The sequence below is a fragment of the Mytilus californianus genome, unplaced genomic scaffold (assembly GCF_021869535.1).
Source record: "Mytilus californianus isolate M0D057914Y unplaced genomic scaffold, xbMytCali1.0.p SCAF_9, whole genome shotgun sequence".
Lineage (NCBI taxonomy): Eukaryota > Metazoa > Mollusca > Bivalvia > Mytilida > Mytilidae > Mytilus > Mytilus californianus.
In genome coordinates, this window is record NW_026262745.1 from 17,469,987 (window position 1) to 17,485,594 (window position 15,608).

General features: G+C 30.9%; 1 protein-coding gene across 7 annotated transcripts in view; it reads right to left on the bottom strand.

Moving 5' to 3' along the window:
- LOC127715423 (protocadherin Fat 1-like) overlaps positions 1-15,608 on the bottom strand; it is a 123,938-nt gene that overhangs the window by 75,438 nt on the left and 32,892 nt on the right. The window lies entirely within an intron of this gene.

The following is a 15,608-nucleotide window of genomic DNA, read 5'->3' on the forward strand; positions in this document are numbered from 1 at the left end:
GAGAAGATCAACAACAATCTCTTTTCAAACAATATCTCTATATAAAGTAGAAACTGTATGAACCAAACGTCATTAGTCAGCCATGGAAGTATTATATCACTTCCATGAGTCAACCATAAGACTAAATATTGATTGACTGTTGCTTGATTAATGTCCAGTGTCAAATATTTCATGCATATTCAGGACAAAGACATGTGGGCAACCTTAAAAGATGTGTGACAACAGAAAATCTGAAACTAATTTACAAGTAAAAGACAACATCTTTTAAGTGTTAATGATTAAAAAGAGCTCATTGAGACAGCAACCTAACAACAACAAAACAAAAGCCATAAGCAATACACATCTTGTGTTCAACACAATATTACAATGCAAATTATTATCTGAATGAAATTAATCACACAGCTAAAAAAGACAATTCAAATTGGATCTTAACCAACACAAATTTGAGTGTGTGAATAACAGGAGTAATCATTTGGAAAAATCACATTTGTAAAACATATGCACTGTAAGGAACATTCTAGGTTAAGCAACATAACAACAAGATATATCTATTTGAAGAATTTCATTCAAAGCAAACATATTTAACATCTTATAGTAAACATTGCAAAAAACTTAGAAATTTTCACTTGATCGATGATATTGCTTGCAGATGAATTATTGCTTTAGTGTAAGATAGGAATATCAAGTATTCACTAAGAATTACTACACGAAGAAATTGTATGAATCAGGATTATATTCACAGTGAATCTGATCAAATCAAGTCAATTACAGCAAGATCTAAGAATAGAGAGATAAAAAAAAATTGTGCCCCAGTTCAAGCAAAAACTGCTTGTTAATATGTATATTATGGACTTGAAGGTGTTCCTAATCTATGATTTTAAACTTTGTCAATATGTCAATACCAATACAAGAATTATGAAATTGAACATGACATATGCAGAAATATAAAACAGAAATCTATTGAAAAGTAAAGTAGTATAATACCCTTCAATAAAAATCTATCTATTTGACAGGTGCTTAGTTTTTACCTATACCAGTGGGGGGTAAACTGAGGTAAAACCTTCCGACCCCCACTACAGCTACTAACTGTCACTTGAGTCTTTGTCTATCATTGACAAATGATTGCAATGACTAACCAAGGCTTATTCAAATTAGACATAAAGACATATTTTACAGGATTAAGCGTCACATAAATTCTAAACAGAAATTATTAATGAAAATCGCCAGAAAATCAAAATTTTGTGTGCTTTGTCTTGACCACTATCAACAAATGACCTTCAAGAAACAGCAACCTCATCAATAATTATGTGTAAAAAGATTCTTTAATGGTACAATATAGATGAGAACTTATAATTTGCACCTGAGTAAAAACATTTTATAACATTGTATATTTGACTCTTGTACAATGTATCACTAATATAAGATTCTCCGATTTCCTTCTTACAAAGCACAGTATACATATTACCATATATAAAACATTATTTTACACCACCCACTGTGTAAAAGGAGGTGTGAAGGATCGTAGTGAAATCTTAATCCCATCACTAGCTATTTTCATCCACAATTTCATATAAATCAACTGTATACATAATCATAAAATAGGTCAAAGCTGAGCAAGCAAATTCGTTTAATTAAAATGACCAATGAAAGCTTTATAAGTTGAATATGAATATTACTGGAGATATCTGTTAAACATCAATGAGAGACCTATTAGGCTATAGTAGAAATATTTGCAGACCAATCAAAATTTTACAGGCCTGGGCTGGTGGGCCTGTGGCAAAGCGTGAAGACTTAAAATAGCAGAATATATCTTAAAGGTCTGCCTCAGTCTTCAATAAAAATTTAAAAGTAAAAAAAAAACGTTTTTAAAGGTTTCAGATATCAACACATGTACATATACATTTATAAATAAAGATGAAGATGCAGCCAATAAAAAGTAAATAATTTGCTCTAACTTGGTGCCTGCTAATGTCACTGTTAAAGAATTACACATGAGTTCTGTCAGGATGAAAATGCTTTTTCTTTAATCTCTCGCTTTTGATTTTTACATCGCTATGACCTTGAGGTCATTCCGATGTATTGCTATCGCCTAGATTTCCATTATGTAAATTAGTTTTGGGTTTGTAACCGATCTATAAACATGATAAATATGCGCACATAAACGAGTGCAAAATATCACTCCTTATTGTTTGATATAAATACATCTCTTCAATGAATACTGATAAAAATATTTTTGTTTACAACATCAATTAATAATATGAAAATGTTTTGTAGTTAGATATATATATATAATTAAAAAAATCATTGATAATATCAATGCACACGTATCGAAAAATTGTGTTAAAGCATGTGGAAGAATATCTCAAAGAAAGTTTTGCGACAATACTGGCAAGGTCCGGTAACTCTGTAATTGTTTTTGCGGGAAAATATGAATGCCTACTCGTATCCAATCTTAGAAAAATCGAATTTTTATAGAAAAGTGTCCACCATGCACTTGCTTTGCACTATTATTAGAATAGTAGAATAAAATGATATACAAATGGATGCAAATCATATATACATGTAACTGTTATTTTAATATAATATATAACAACAAATCAGTGTATACTGATTTGTATCACTACAATATAATAGTTATTACGGTGAAGTTGAATTTCCTGTCACTTATTCATCATCCACGAACGAACTTGTCTCAGAAAAAAATATATCTCTGTACATTAACCTCAGTTTCAGGTAAAGAGATATGTTGTTTTTTTCTGAGACAAGTGCTTTTGACCATCCTCAAGAACTTGTGGTCATCCGATGTTCAGTACTTCAGTGTACTTTGATTTCTCTAATAAGACACCCCAAGTTGTTTATTATCATGTCATAATATATAATATGATATCTATGATAAAAGTAAGTCAAAGAATTTTCACTCCTACAGTGTTTACTAAATTAATTTCTTTTATGCTTATTCATTCAAGGGAGATAATATGAAATTATTACATAACTGTCACTTCTAATTTTTTAATGAAAACTGACTCCATGTGACAACTAGCATTTGTGTCTTTTTGTTCATTACATTATTAAGTCTGAAATTAATAGCCTTCTTTTAAACAAGTCTACAGGGCAATTAGATAAGAGATAAATATAACAGACAACAACCAGTCACAATTAGTATATGCATTAAAAAAATATCTCAAAATGTAAACATTAGCCACATTATTTAGGTATGTCAGGCAGTATAATTCATAATAAAAATCACTTTAAGAATGCCTGTAATGTAATTCTTTATACAAATTCTTAATTTACATGTAAAATTTACATATTTTAGTCACAAATCATGCTATGAAGGACACTTTTATATTTTACAATAATAATTCATCATTTTGTGATGTTTATTTTCATTGAGCTGCATTTTAAAATAGCACAAATATGAAAAGTACAAATATTCATGGCCATTATTAGAGGAATATCACAGAAAATATACAGAAGACTAAAACATTCATTGATTGATTGATTGGTTGTTGGTGTTTCAAGGCCACTTTCAGCACTTTTGCCTACACATGGCGTCCAAAATTAATTGCTGGAGGATTAGCCAGAGTACCTGAAGAGAACCATCAACCTGCAGCAGGAAAATTGGCAATCCTAGTCAGTTAAGATAGGAGTTGAACCCACCTGCCAAGAGCAGGGTTCCAACTCACAACCTCACTGTTAACTGCTGTGATAACTGTAGATGAACTACTAAGACCACTAAGCCACAGAGGCCCCAGATGAAGACTAAATATAGCAAGGATCTTTGTTAGGTTGGTGTGTATGTTTGGTTGTTGTCTCACTGGCATATACCCCTGACAACTTCCTTTATTTATAATTGTAAATCTTTAAAATTAATACAATTTTGATTGACAAATAAAACAGGGATGAGAATAAGAATAGAAAGGGGTTTGAATAAATATAAATCATAGAGTTCATAAGCCTCTTATATCATATGATGGTGTAAATGTTTTTGTTTTGTTTTTTTGTTTTGTTTAAATGAATTCTAATTAGAGACCAACATTTTAAGACATAATATTATCAGACCAATTGCCAGCAGATATAATTCACAGAACATGCAGGATTCAGAATTTATCCCACTTTATCACAAATATTATAAAATTATCCGTAATGGTCGTCAATTAAAAATATAATACTGTCATAATCTTTTCTAAAGTCCTATTCAATTGTTTTCCCAAAGTAGCTTGATTTATGTAATGTAATACAAACACTATTGTCAAAGCCAATGACAAATACAGTTAGTGACAATAGCCCTCGCCTTTGTGTTAGAATGACAATAGCCCTCACCTTTGTATTACAGGGATTTTGTTACATAATAAATTTAATAGCTAATAATCAATGTAACATTAAATTTGCATAATTCTAATCAGTTCTAATAGGATTTCTCATAATTCTGTGTAATAATAATATGATTAGGTAAACTAAATCTGTTTCAATATATTGAGCAAATATAACCTGCCTAATTGATCTAATACACCTACTACAAGTTATGAATTGAGGTTAATTTTTTTATCATGTTATGAGCTTAAAGTGATAAAAGGAGATAATAGAGTAAATTCACTTGAAACAGATATCCTATGAAAAACTTACAATATCTCACTGAAACAGTTTTTTAATGCTGTTCTACATCTTGATTGTTGCTGGACTATCTTTCTATATAAATTAAAGAGCCCACAGTACAGCCCTCACACTGAATAAAACTGTATACATACACTACTTGACATTCACTGATATCTACTACATAAGTCTTTTGAGAAACATATGCAGGATGTATAACTTGCTATACTGTACGGGTTTTGCTCATTGTTGAAGGCCATACAATGACAATCATTGCTTTAATCCACATCCTTTTGGTCTCCTTGATTTTTTATCTTCTTTCTTTCCTCCAAACTGTCATGTGGTGGGATTTTTGTTTGTTTCTTCAAAAGTGTTGCAAGCAATATTGAGGCCATTACAGTAAACTCACAATTTACAGCAACATATGTAAGTGAAAATAAATAAAGAAAATTAACTCTGAAAACCCTGTATTTTGTACATGATGACTTTAAAATGTGTTCTCATGGAAGGCCTTGGAAAGATTTGTTCAACTGTATCACATCATAAGAGCAATTACCAATGTTTATACACTTTCATATTTATTTACTGAGGTTATTTTGAGTTTGTAATATATTGATCTCTGGTTAGTTAAATCAGATTTTATTCAATGTTTTTAGTGGGAAAAGCCTGACAGTATCATCACTTTGAACAGCAAACTAATAAAGAAGAAATATAGAAATTATGTCAATCTTTAGATAGTGTTAAAGTTTCACAACAAACTATATATCTCTTAGTGTAATTTGTCTGATGTTTCTACAATGATTAGGAAAATCCATTTGGAAAATTCCTGCAGCTGTATTCAAGTTACAAAATATTGTCTGGTTTTTCCCAGAAAAACAAACCAAGATATCAGTTATAATGTACTAATCACACTCAGACTTCCTAATAGGGAATTAACTTATTCTCTAGATGGCAAAGTTAAAACCAGTGAAATAACCATATTTGAAAAGGAAATAAAACACCACTTTTATAGACATAAATGATCAATTATATTTCTACTAATGGCATATTTCCCTATCAGTCATAGCTGATTTCATTTACTTGATGGTCAGACCACAATTATGTAATGTTCGTGGTTTGCAAAAAACTAGGAGAGTGCAGAATGAGATTTTAAAAGATGCACTTTAAGAAGAGACATACAACTAACTTCATTTCTACTTGACCACAATTATGTAATTTTCAAAATGCAAAAAACTAAGGAGAGTATAAAATTAGATTTTAAAAGATGTTATATATCTGCACTTTAAAAAGATGTCAGTATCTAAATCTAATTTATAATTTTCAACAAACAAATTGATGTCATTAAAATGCACCTGTTAAAATGAAATGTTATCACCTTCAGTGTACATAATTATTTATTTAGCTAAATGAAATATTGATACTATGTAAATTCAAGACAAGCAGGTGTAGGGGGGCACCTGTTTTCATTCATGAAAATGAAAATAAAAACATCACTGAGGCTTTAAATGAGGAGGAGTACAAATTATTTAATCATAAAAGTATCCCGACTTACATTTCATTGCATCAAACTGCAAGATTAAGTCATGAAAAATAGTAAATATGCATACGATAGGGATAAATTTTCTTGTCTGGTTAATCTTTGTTAATCTTTTTACATTTAGTCCACCTGTTTTATATATTACTAAACATATGGACTGAAGCCTAGAAATAGGCTCATTTAAACAACAAAATTCATAACTCGAATAATTCAAGCCCTTTCTGTGTCCGATTTTCTCCCACACGAGGGCTTGAACTCCTTATGATCATTGGCCACGTCGCCTGCTCTCTGTGAGAGAGAGCCAATCGGCGGCGATCAGGATAATGAGTCTGCGCAACTGTCTTGTAATTGTCTTACCAAACACGTGTGTTGAATTAACACAAATCCGAATAATAATTAATTAACATCAATTAACATCAGTTTACATCATTTAACATCAATTAACATCCGGAACTCCTCCTTCTTTAGCTGCCAACTTAAATAAAAATTCCCATATTGCATAGCGGTGTGAATTTTCCGGTTGACGGTCTTTATCGAGGAAGACGTTCAGGCGTTAATGTAGCCTTCGTAGATCAGCGGAATATAACGACTGAATTATTCGGGTTACAAAATTCAGAATATAATGGTTTATCTTTAAGGAGTGATCTTCATACTATTTTGGATGAATTCGTCAGTGAAAGTTAAAGTAAAATCCAGAAAAGTGCCTAGGATGCACCAAATCTATAAACTGTTGCTTGTAGCCTTGCGTTATATAAGTTGGATCAATAGTACAATTTCAACCAATTAAAGTGTTATTAAATAATCGTGGAGGTCTGCTGCATTATTTCTACAGAATGATTCTCTGAATAATGAAATCAATTGTACTGTTAATATTTGATATCAAGTGATATGGTACAGGGGGTTGTTACAGAATCCAAAAAGAACTGCAAAATAATGAGGCTATTAAAACAGATCGTAAAACTACAGGTACATACAGCACCTGTAAGGGTCTTCTGATAATAACTGAGAAAATTGTAGTTTTATTATCTAATTCCTGTCAGGGGTCGTTAAAACTCTTCATTATGAAGTGAAAAATCATAAACTTAAATTATTTGCATACTTTGATCTATAAGAGCTGCTTCTGTTTAAAATTTTAATCAAAATTACATTATAAGTCCTTCTCATAGCGAGGCTACAAAAAATTGGCAGCATTTGATTTTTTATGCTGATACAAACAAATATCTGTACCAATATGAACTCTTAATTTTTATTAAATAAATCAGAATGTTTTTGTTTTTTCTGCCTGCTATTTCGATATCGACTTTAAAAATTCCACTTTTTTTAGTGAACCATAATTCAAACGCTAATTAGGTTTAGATTAATTACACAACATTGGCCTCTTTTAATTTGATATTGGGAGCAATTTGTCAAGATTGACAGAACAAACAAACATGATTACCCAGAAGCACAACAAGCAGAAAAACTGCTATCTAACTATACAGATGTTCTTCTTAATCTTCAAGGCTTCGTTATGTACTGATTCTAAAGAGAAAACCATGGACAATCTGGCTCTTAGTTTTTGGTGCTGAACTCAATAGCCTTCTTTTAGAAATATTTTTTTTGTTGTTTATATTTGCAATGGAGAGAGTGGGAAATCTTTTACTAATGGTCAGAGTTTTATCAAATTGTTTGGTTTAAATCATGCAAAATTAACTTTATTAATAAGAATTTTCATTCCTAGTTAAGTATTAGTGTTTCATAGCATAACAAGAATTGCATTTCACACTTCTCCTGTTAAACATTAATTGTCAAAAGTAGAGAAAATTCTGCAAAATGTTTATTTGTAATGATTTTTTTAAAGGTAACATGTACATTATCATAGTAGATATGTTTTCAAATGTTTATTTGATTTTCGTTACTACAGGATATATAACAACTTATGTTCAAGTATTATATAATCGAAATTATATTAACAAATTAGTCTACTCTTTGTTACTTATCTAACATTTTCAGGACTTTCATTATCGAAAACTGTGAAAAATATAAGAAGTACTAAAAGGACTGATTGAGATACTTGTGACTTCATGAAGAATAAGATAATGGATAATTATTGTCTCTAGTGCTTCCATCTTGTGTTGCAATCTTACAAACACATGTTCAGAACACAAAGATCAATTATTCTGACACCTTTATTTATAATGACAAAGTCCTACTTAAGCCAAGGGTAATTGTTAGTACTACTATACCTATGCTGGATCTTAAAACCATAAAGAAATAAAAGACAACCATGAGATAAACCACTTTACTGATGTTGATTTTTTTATAATAACCAATGCCTCAATAAATGAGCTCTATTATTATTAGACATACCATGCATTCTATGAGTTAAGAAAATACAATGTATGTTGAATTCCATTGAAATTAGATCTAAGCCAATAAAAATTCAGGAAGCAAGAAGTTGATTTGTAGGACAATTTCAGCATTAACATTCAGTGACAAGAAAAGTAACTTATGGACCTCACAAATCAGGGTTACTGGGACTCTTAACAATATAGCTTGCCATATTCTATACTAGGCACCTGTCATTTTTTGGACTATATGTTGACCCTAGATTTCTATTGGTTTTTGTGTCTAGGGTTGCTGTCTCATTGATACACACCCAACAAATCCTTTTATTCCTACCCTTTTTGAAATATATTACAATACAACAGGTACTTCATTCTTGTAGATATACTAGTCAATCTACTATTATATAGTACAATCACATTAATTACATAAAGATATGGTCATATACTGCAGTGAATATACCTTCAAACCATACATCATTCAGTACATGAAAATTAATCATAAAATCAACTATAGGTGCAATGTTTGTTATTAGTTAAACAAGAAAAAGTCAAACTCAGTCCTACTTTTGTCCTTTTGATCAATTGATACAATAAATGCATCTACATGCAAGTCGGATACCCATACATCATACAGTACAAAAATATGGATCTAAGAAGTAAACTTGAACCAAAGGCAATAAATTATGAAAATTAAGTGAAACCTGACCTACTGTTGTTTCTATATGCCTACCATCTCACAAAATGTATCTTCAAGCATGTATGGTTAATACAGTACACAAGAAAAGAATTTCCAACAAAGAAACATCAATCTGATCAATTTAGCATGCAAATTTACTTTATCCTACAGAGTACCAGTGATATAAACTTTTTATTTAACTTATCAAGTTGACCAATTTATGCCTGGTGTTGACCATCAACCTTCATGAAAAATGACATGATCCTATCTTGAGAAGCTCACAGATTTACACATGAATATAGACAGTGAGGGCATCATAAGAGCAACCCACCTTAACCAATGTTAAGAAAATTTCAAATATTTAAATATGTGGTGTTCCTTAACAATGAAAGTTACATTTTCATAAATAAACATAAAACATTATGTAAGACAACACTAAATTCCTACAGAGGCGTTTGCCTTTTGTTTCACTCAGCTGTTTAATGTTGCTTCTACAGGATAATTCAAGTCAATTTCACATAAAGATTCCTATATTAGTAAAGTATCAATAGCCTATAAAATCATTGTAACCAGATAAATGTGTTAGATTTATCATCTGATGTGTATTGGCAGCTAATCAATTCTACAGGTGAAAACAGGTAATGTGAACTGGTCAAAAAGACAGAAGTCATCAGGTCATTTTTCTCCAATTACTGACTAATGTCTGGTCAACCTGTCACAATAGCTAAGTATTGATCCAGCTTGTATGTTGTGTGAAGACTTGTCACAAGAGGCTTGGAATATCATCTTATAATGTCTAGACTAATCTGTTATATTGGGTTTAATTTATCCATAAAAGATGATGTGGGTTATACTCAAAGAGACAGCAAACATCACATATACACCAGAAAACACTTGGTTTTTCATATTCTTAAAGTACATGTAGTTTGTTTATATTTTGGTGTTAATTTATGTAAAGAAGATTAATCACATTAGAGCTATCACAGTGTTGATTTTCAGAAATCTTTGAAGCATGTGTGTTACACTCAAACATTGCAGGTTCCGGCCTGAGTTAATCATATCACTTAAAATTTCCTGATTACTTTTAACTCAGAATGGAGTAGAAAATGAAAGTAAAATTTCTGGTTTTAAGATGCAGAACAGTCAGAAGCATGCATAACCAATAGACAAACAAATTAAACAATAAATTAGGTAAGTTTGGCAAAGTGAGTCGACTGGGAGTGAGGAAGGAATATTATAGGACAGTGTGTTGAATAGGGACAGAAACTTTGTTTTGCAACACAGAGAATTGTTGCAATAGTTTATTAATGCACAGAGAGCATGGCGAAGTGTCGTAACACAGAGCTTAGGATTATAGGGTCCCTTTCCAAAAGGAACAAAGGTAAACAATGGAAATGGTGAACAAATGCCTAAGATCATTATGCGCATGGTAAAATCAGCAATCACCTGACATTCTGTACAATCATTAACTAGAATCAGAATCCAGGACTTATACCAGAGTGTTTATACTGCTTCTCAATACATGGTAAAGAACTGAACTATCTCCCAATGCCATATGACCACAGAAGCATACCATGCTCACAGAAAGTGTGACTTCTAGCAGATTACTTTATGATCACAGAATCATACCATGCTCCCATAAAGTGTGACTTAACTTCTAACAGCTTACTTTATGATCACGGAGGCATACCAAGTGCTGTACCTAGCTAGCACTGGCAACCCTCTGATAACTTATTTTCTGATCAGTGGAGATATTTATGTTGGCAATGACACCTCTCAAATCTTAGTATGTTTAATGTTTATTGTTATCAATAACTTCAGCTTACTAACAAGTTCTGATAGTAGACTCATTATGTCATTTGCCAACCATACAAATAATGGTTATTTTTATATTGATAACAAATATTTTTGGTTAGATAAAACCATGCAACTTTTCTACTTAAATTTCATCTTTATTTAAAGTACAAGTTCTTACACAATCATTTAGTCAATTGTCGACAGTTTAATGTGGTTTAATGACCGTGTGGTCACATAGATTATTAATAATTACTGGACTAGAATATAGCTGTGGATTGTAAAGAAATTTCTACAAAAAAATGATAAAATGCTCCGCTGGGGCGCAGCTTGATACGACCGCAGAGGTCGAACCCTGAACAGTTGGGGCAAGTATGGACACAACATTCAAGCTTGATACAGCACTGAATTTGGATTGTAATTAAATATTTGACACAGCATAGGTTTCTGACACAGAATGAAAGTGGTCTAAGAACTTAAAAAATTTTAATTTACCTATTCAAACCATATCATTATTATTTGCTTTTATATATAAATCAGAAATAACCAATTTAAAATGGAAAATTTTAAAGTAAAAAAAGGAAAAAAAAATCCCCCCCCCCAATTTTTTGAACCCCCTTATCATTCATCATCCCCAAACTCAATCCCAGCCTTCCCTTTGTGGTATGGTACCTTGCAGTACAATTTCAGAGAGATCCATACACTTGAACACAAGTTTGTTTAGGGCAATTACCCCCAAACTCAAACCCAGCTTTCCCTTTGTGATATGGAACCTTGCAGAACAATTTCATAAAGATCCATACACTTACACACAAGTTATTGTCCTGAAACTAGAAATATGCTTGTTTTTTTGCCCTTTTATGGCCCCTAATTACTAAAATTTTGAGGGAATTACCCCCAAAATCAATCCCAGCCTTCCCTTTGTGATATGGTACCTTGCAGTACAATTTCAGAGAGATCCATACACTTGAACACAAGTTATTGTCTGGAAACTAGAAAAAAGCTTATTTTTGGCCCCTTATTCTTAAACTTTTTGAGCAATTACCCCCAAACTCAATTCCAGCTTTCCCTTTGTGACATGGAACCTTGTAGTACAATTTCATAAAGATCCATACACTTACACACAAGTTATTGTCATGAAACTAGAAAAATGCTTGTTTTTTGCCCCTTTTTGGCCTTTAATTCCTAAAATTTGGAGGCAATTACCCCCAAAATCAATCCAAGCATTCCCTTTGTGATATGGAACCTTGTGATACAATGTCAGAGAGATCCATAGACTTACACACAAGTTATTGTCATGAAACTAGAAAAATGCTTGTTTTTTTGCCCCTTTTTGGCCCCTAATTCCTAAAATTTGGAGGCAATTACCCCCAAAATCAACCCCAGCATTCCTTTTGTGATATGGAACCTTGTGATACAATGTCAGAGAGATCCATACACTTACACACAAGTTATGTCTGGAAGTTACAAAAATGCTTATTTTTGCCCCTTTTTGGCCCCTAATTCCATAACTGTTGGTACCATAACCCCAAAAATCAATCCCCACCTTCCTTTTGTAGTATTGAACCTTATGGTAAAATTTCATTGAGATCCATTTACTTAAACTAAAGTTAGAGTGCGAAAACTAATGTGTCTTCGGACGACGACGACGCCAACGTCATACCAATATACGACCACAAAAATTTTTTTGCGGTCGTATAAAAATGGCTAAGAAGTGCCTAAGTATGTACTTCAAGCAGCAATTTCTATACGTCTCACTCCAACCAGACTGATTACATGTATATATCTTTATTTCTCAACAAACTAAATTAAATTGGTATAGAGATTATAGAGGTTATAGTTTCCTACGACTTTATTTTCATTGAGGACCTCTACATTTTGAGCAAGTAGCATCAAAATAAAAATATAAGCTCATTTTTGTCAAGAACATAGAATTATCTTTTATAGTACTCCGGCTCTTTTCACAAAACATCTTCAGACAAAAATTGATTGTAAGTTATACTGAAATGTTCATGATTTGCAAATTTTTTTTTCTTGTAATATTTTTTGTGGAATGATTCAGTTGGTGCTCACTAAATCAAACAACATTTAGAAAGTACTTGAACAAAATGTTGTAAAATTATTAAAAAAAATTCAAACATTAAAAATTCATAACACAAAGTCAATTTACATTTAACCAAAAGTTGTTTTAAACTTTCCCATCAAAACATCAAACAAAATTCTCACATAAAACAGTAATAATTGATCTTTAACTTGTGGCAACTTACCAAAATTTTAACTTGAAAATTTTACTTTGGAAAATTTACAAAAAATTAAGACCTTGGTTTTTGATTTTATTTCAAAAGCTGAAATCAGTAACCACGTTTTCAATGTATTTTGGGAATCAATAAAAAATGTCTACTTTTTCTTTCTATCACATAGGTGTCAATTATCAATCTCCCAGAGAAAAAGATAGCAATAAAGTGGTAAAAAATTGGAAATTTATTTGAAACAATCTTGTAATCATTAAATAACAAGTGATGTTTATTTTCAAAGTTTGAAATCTTTGCTATTTTTCTTTGAACTATTCATAAAAACGAATCCTATGTGCCAAGACCTGTCTTTAAACAAGGTGTAAATCAGCTGATGCTTTTGGCTTTTTATCCAGGTGTTTGGATTATGAACGATAAAAAAAGCTTCTCTTAATTAACAACATAAGCCAGGCAACTATAACCAAAGGTACTATGCTCTCAGAAAACATATTCCAAGAGATTAGTGGCTTGTGATTCATACTGTTTCCGCTGTTATAATAAAGATTTTATTTGATCGCTGAACATTATTTGATACAAGATCTAATTCTTACATCATGTAGATATAATAACTTGATGATAAAATCATCAATTGCTGCTAAAATGTATTCATCGAGCCTTTGAAGATGTGCAAAATAGACAAGAGTTCAGGGGTAAAAAAATATGTTTCTATTTTGAAAATACATGCACAGATAGACTGATTAGCTTTCAAAGATACTTTAACATATCATCTGCATATTGCACTTCAGTTTTTGTCACATTAAAGAATTATTTGGTAAAAAAAGATACATAATCTGACTTTTATTGTGCAAAGAAATCAATGGTTTATCATAATATTTGTACATTTCAACATTATACAAATGACTTTTTATCTGAGGTTACATTGAAGGATTACCTTTATAATGTTTTTCTTCATCAGAACTCTTAAAACAATTTATTATAGGGACTACAAGCCATTCATTCCTATATTACACAGGAAATGAGGAAAGAGAGATTTACGATCAGAAAGAGAATCAGTCAATAAGGAAAGATAATTGAAAATACGACAAAAATTTGTAAGAAGGCAGTAAAAAATAATGAACAATTTCCTCAGTATATATCAATATCTTAGTCAATGTAAAGGGACCTTTAGGTGTTATCCACTTTTATCATGTTTATAACTTTAATTGTTTCAAGTTTTTTTCCCATTGTGTTCATTTCTTCTGTTTTATTTTATGTGAAGAACAATTGTTTGGTATTTTGTTGACATGTCAGTCATCTTTTATTTCACAACCCTCAACTTATAATCAAACTTTGACAACATGATTATCAAATTGTGGAGTTGTGAGACACAATAAGGAAACCACTGTCTATCTATAAAGGCATTCTTCATTTGACAAAAAAAAATTCTTATTAAACATTACTTAGGTGAACTCCTTTGATCTCTTTACAAATAAAGGTAATTAACAAAGAAAGAGTACTTTATGGTACCATAATATCCTTAATTACAAAATTAACATATAAAATATTTATATCTTTCATATATAAGTAAAAAAAATCATAAATGTCTGTAAGCAAAATTGAACTATTTTAATAAGAAATGTCATTGTTGTACATGTACTGCATTTGGTGAGTTAACATGAGTAACTGTAATCCATTGACTAAACCATGACAACCTGTGATGGTGTTCCGATCTTTCAAATAACATAAAAACTGGTTATAATTTTGATGCTCATGCCATTATCTATTCAAATTTTAAGTAATAAAAATGCAAAAGATGCTGTACATTTCTAAGCAAGAAACATTTCATGCTTCCTGTAAAATGTGCCACAACTCTAAATATACATATTGCTTTAAATTTCTGATTGTAATGGTAAATTTGTAAACCTAAGTTGTTCCAGATATCTTTTAACTAATTTAAGATAGCATCTGTTGCTGTCAGCTATTTTTAGCAACAACAAACCAACAGAAACATAAGCTCTTTGAAACAAACAATTTTTTTTTACTTAAATAGAAATTCAAAGCACTACACTTTAGCACATGAGAAGATGTCCTTAGCAATAACAAATTTTAAAAGGACATTTGGCTTTTGGCTAAAAAAGGTATAATCACCATCTTATATTACAATCATTAATAAAATATGAAATTTCTCATTATAACTTGAGATAAAATTATATTAAAGAAATCTTTTATTAATTAAAAATATCTAAACTTGAGACGTAATTCATCACATCATCTTTTATTTGAAACATATATCTGTGATGATATTTCAATACTATTGCTCAAGGTACTACCTCTCAATATTTGTTATTATAAAATTATGAAATTTGCGTAATAAAATTAATAATACTAAGAATAAATGACCAGCGATATCTAAGGTTGGTACATGACTAACATACAATGGTCAATATGAT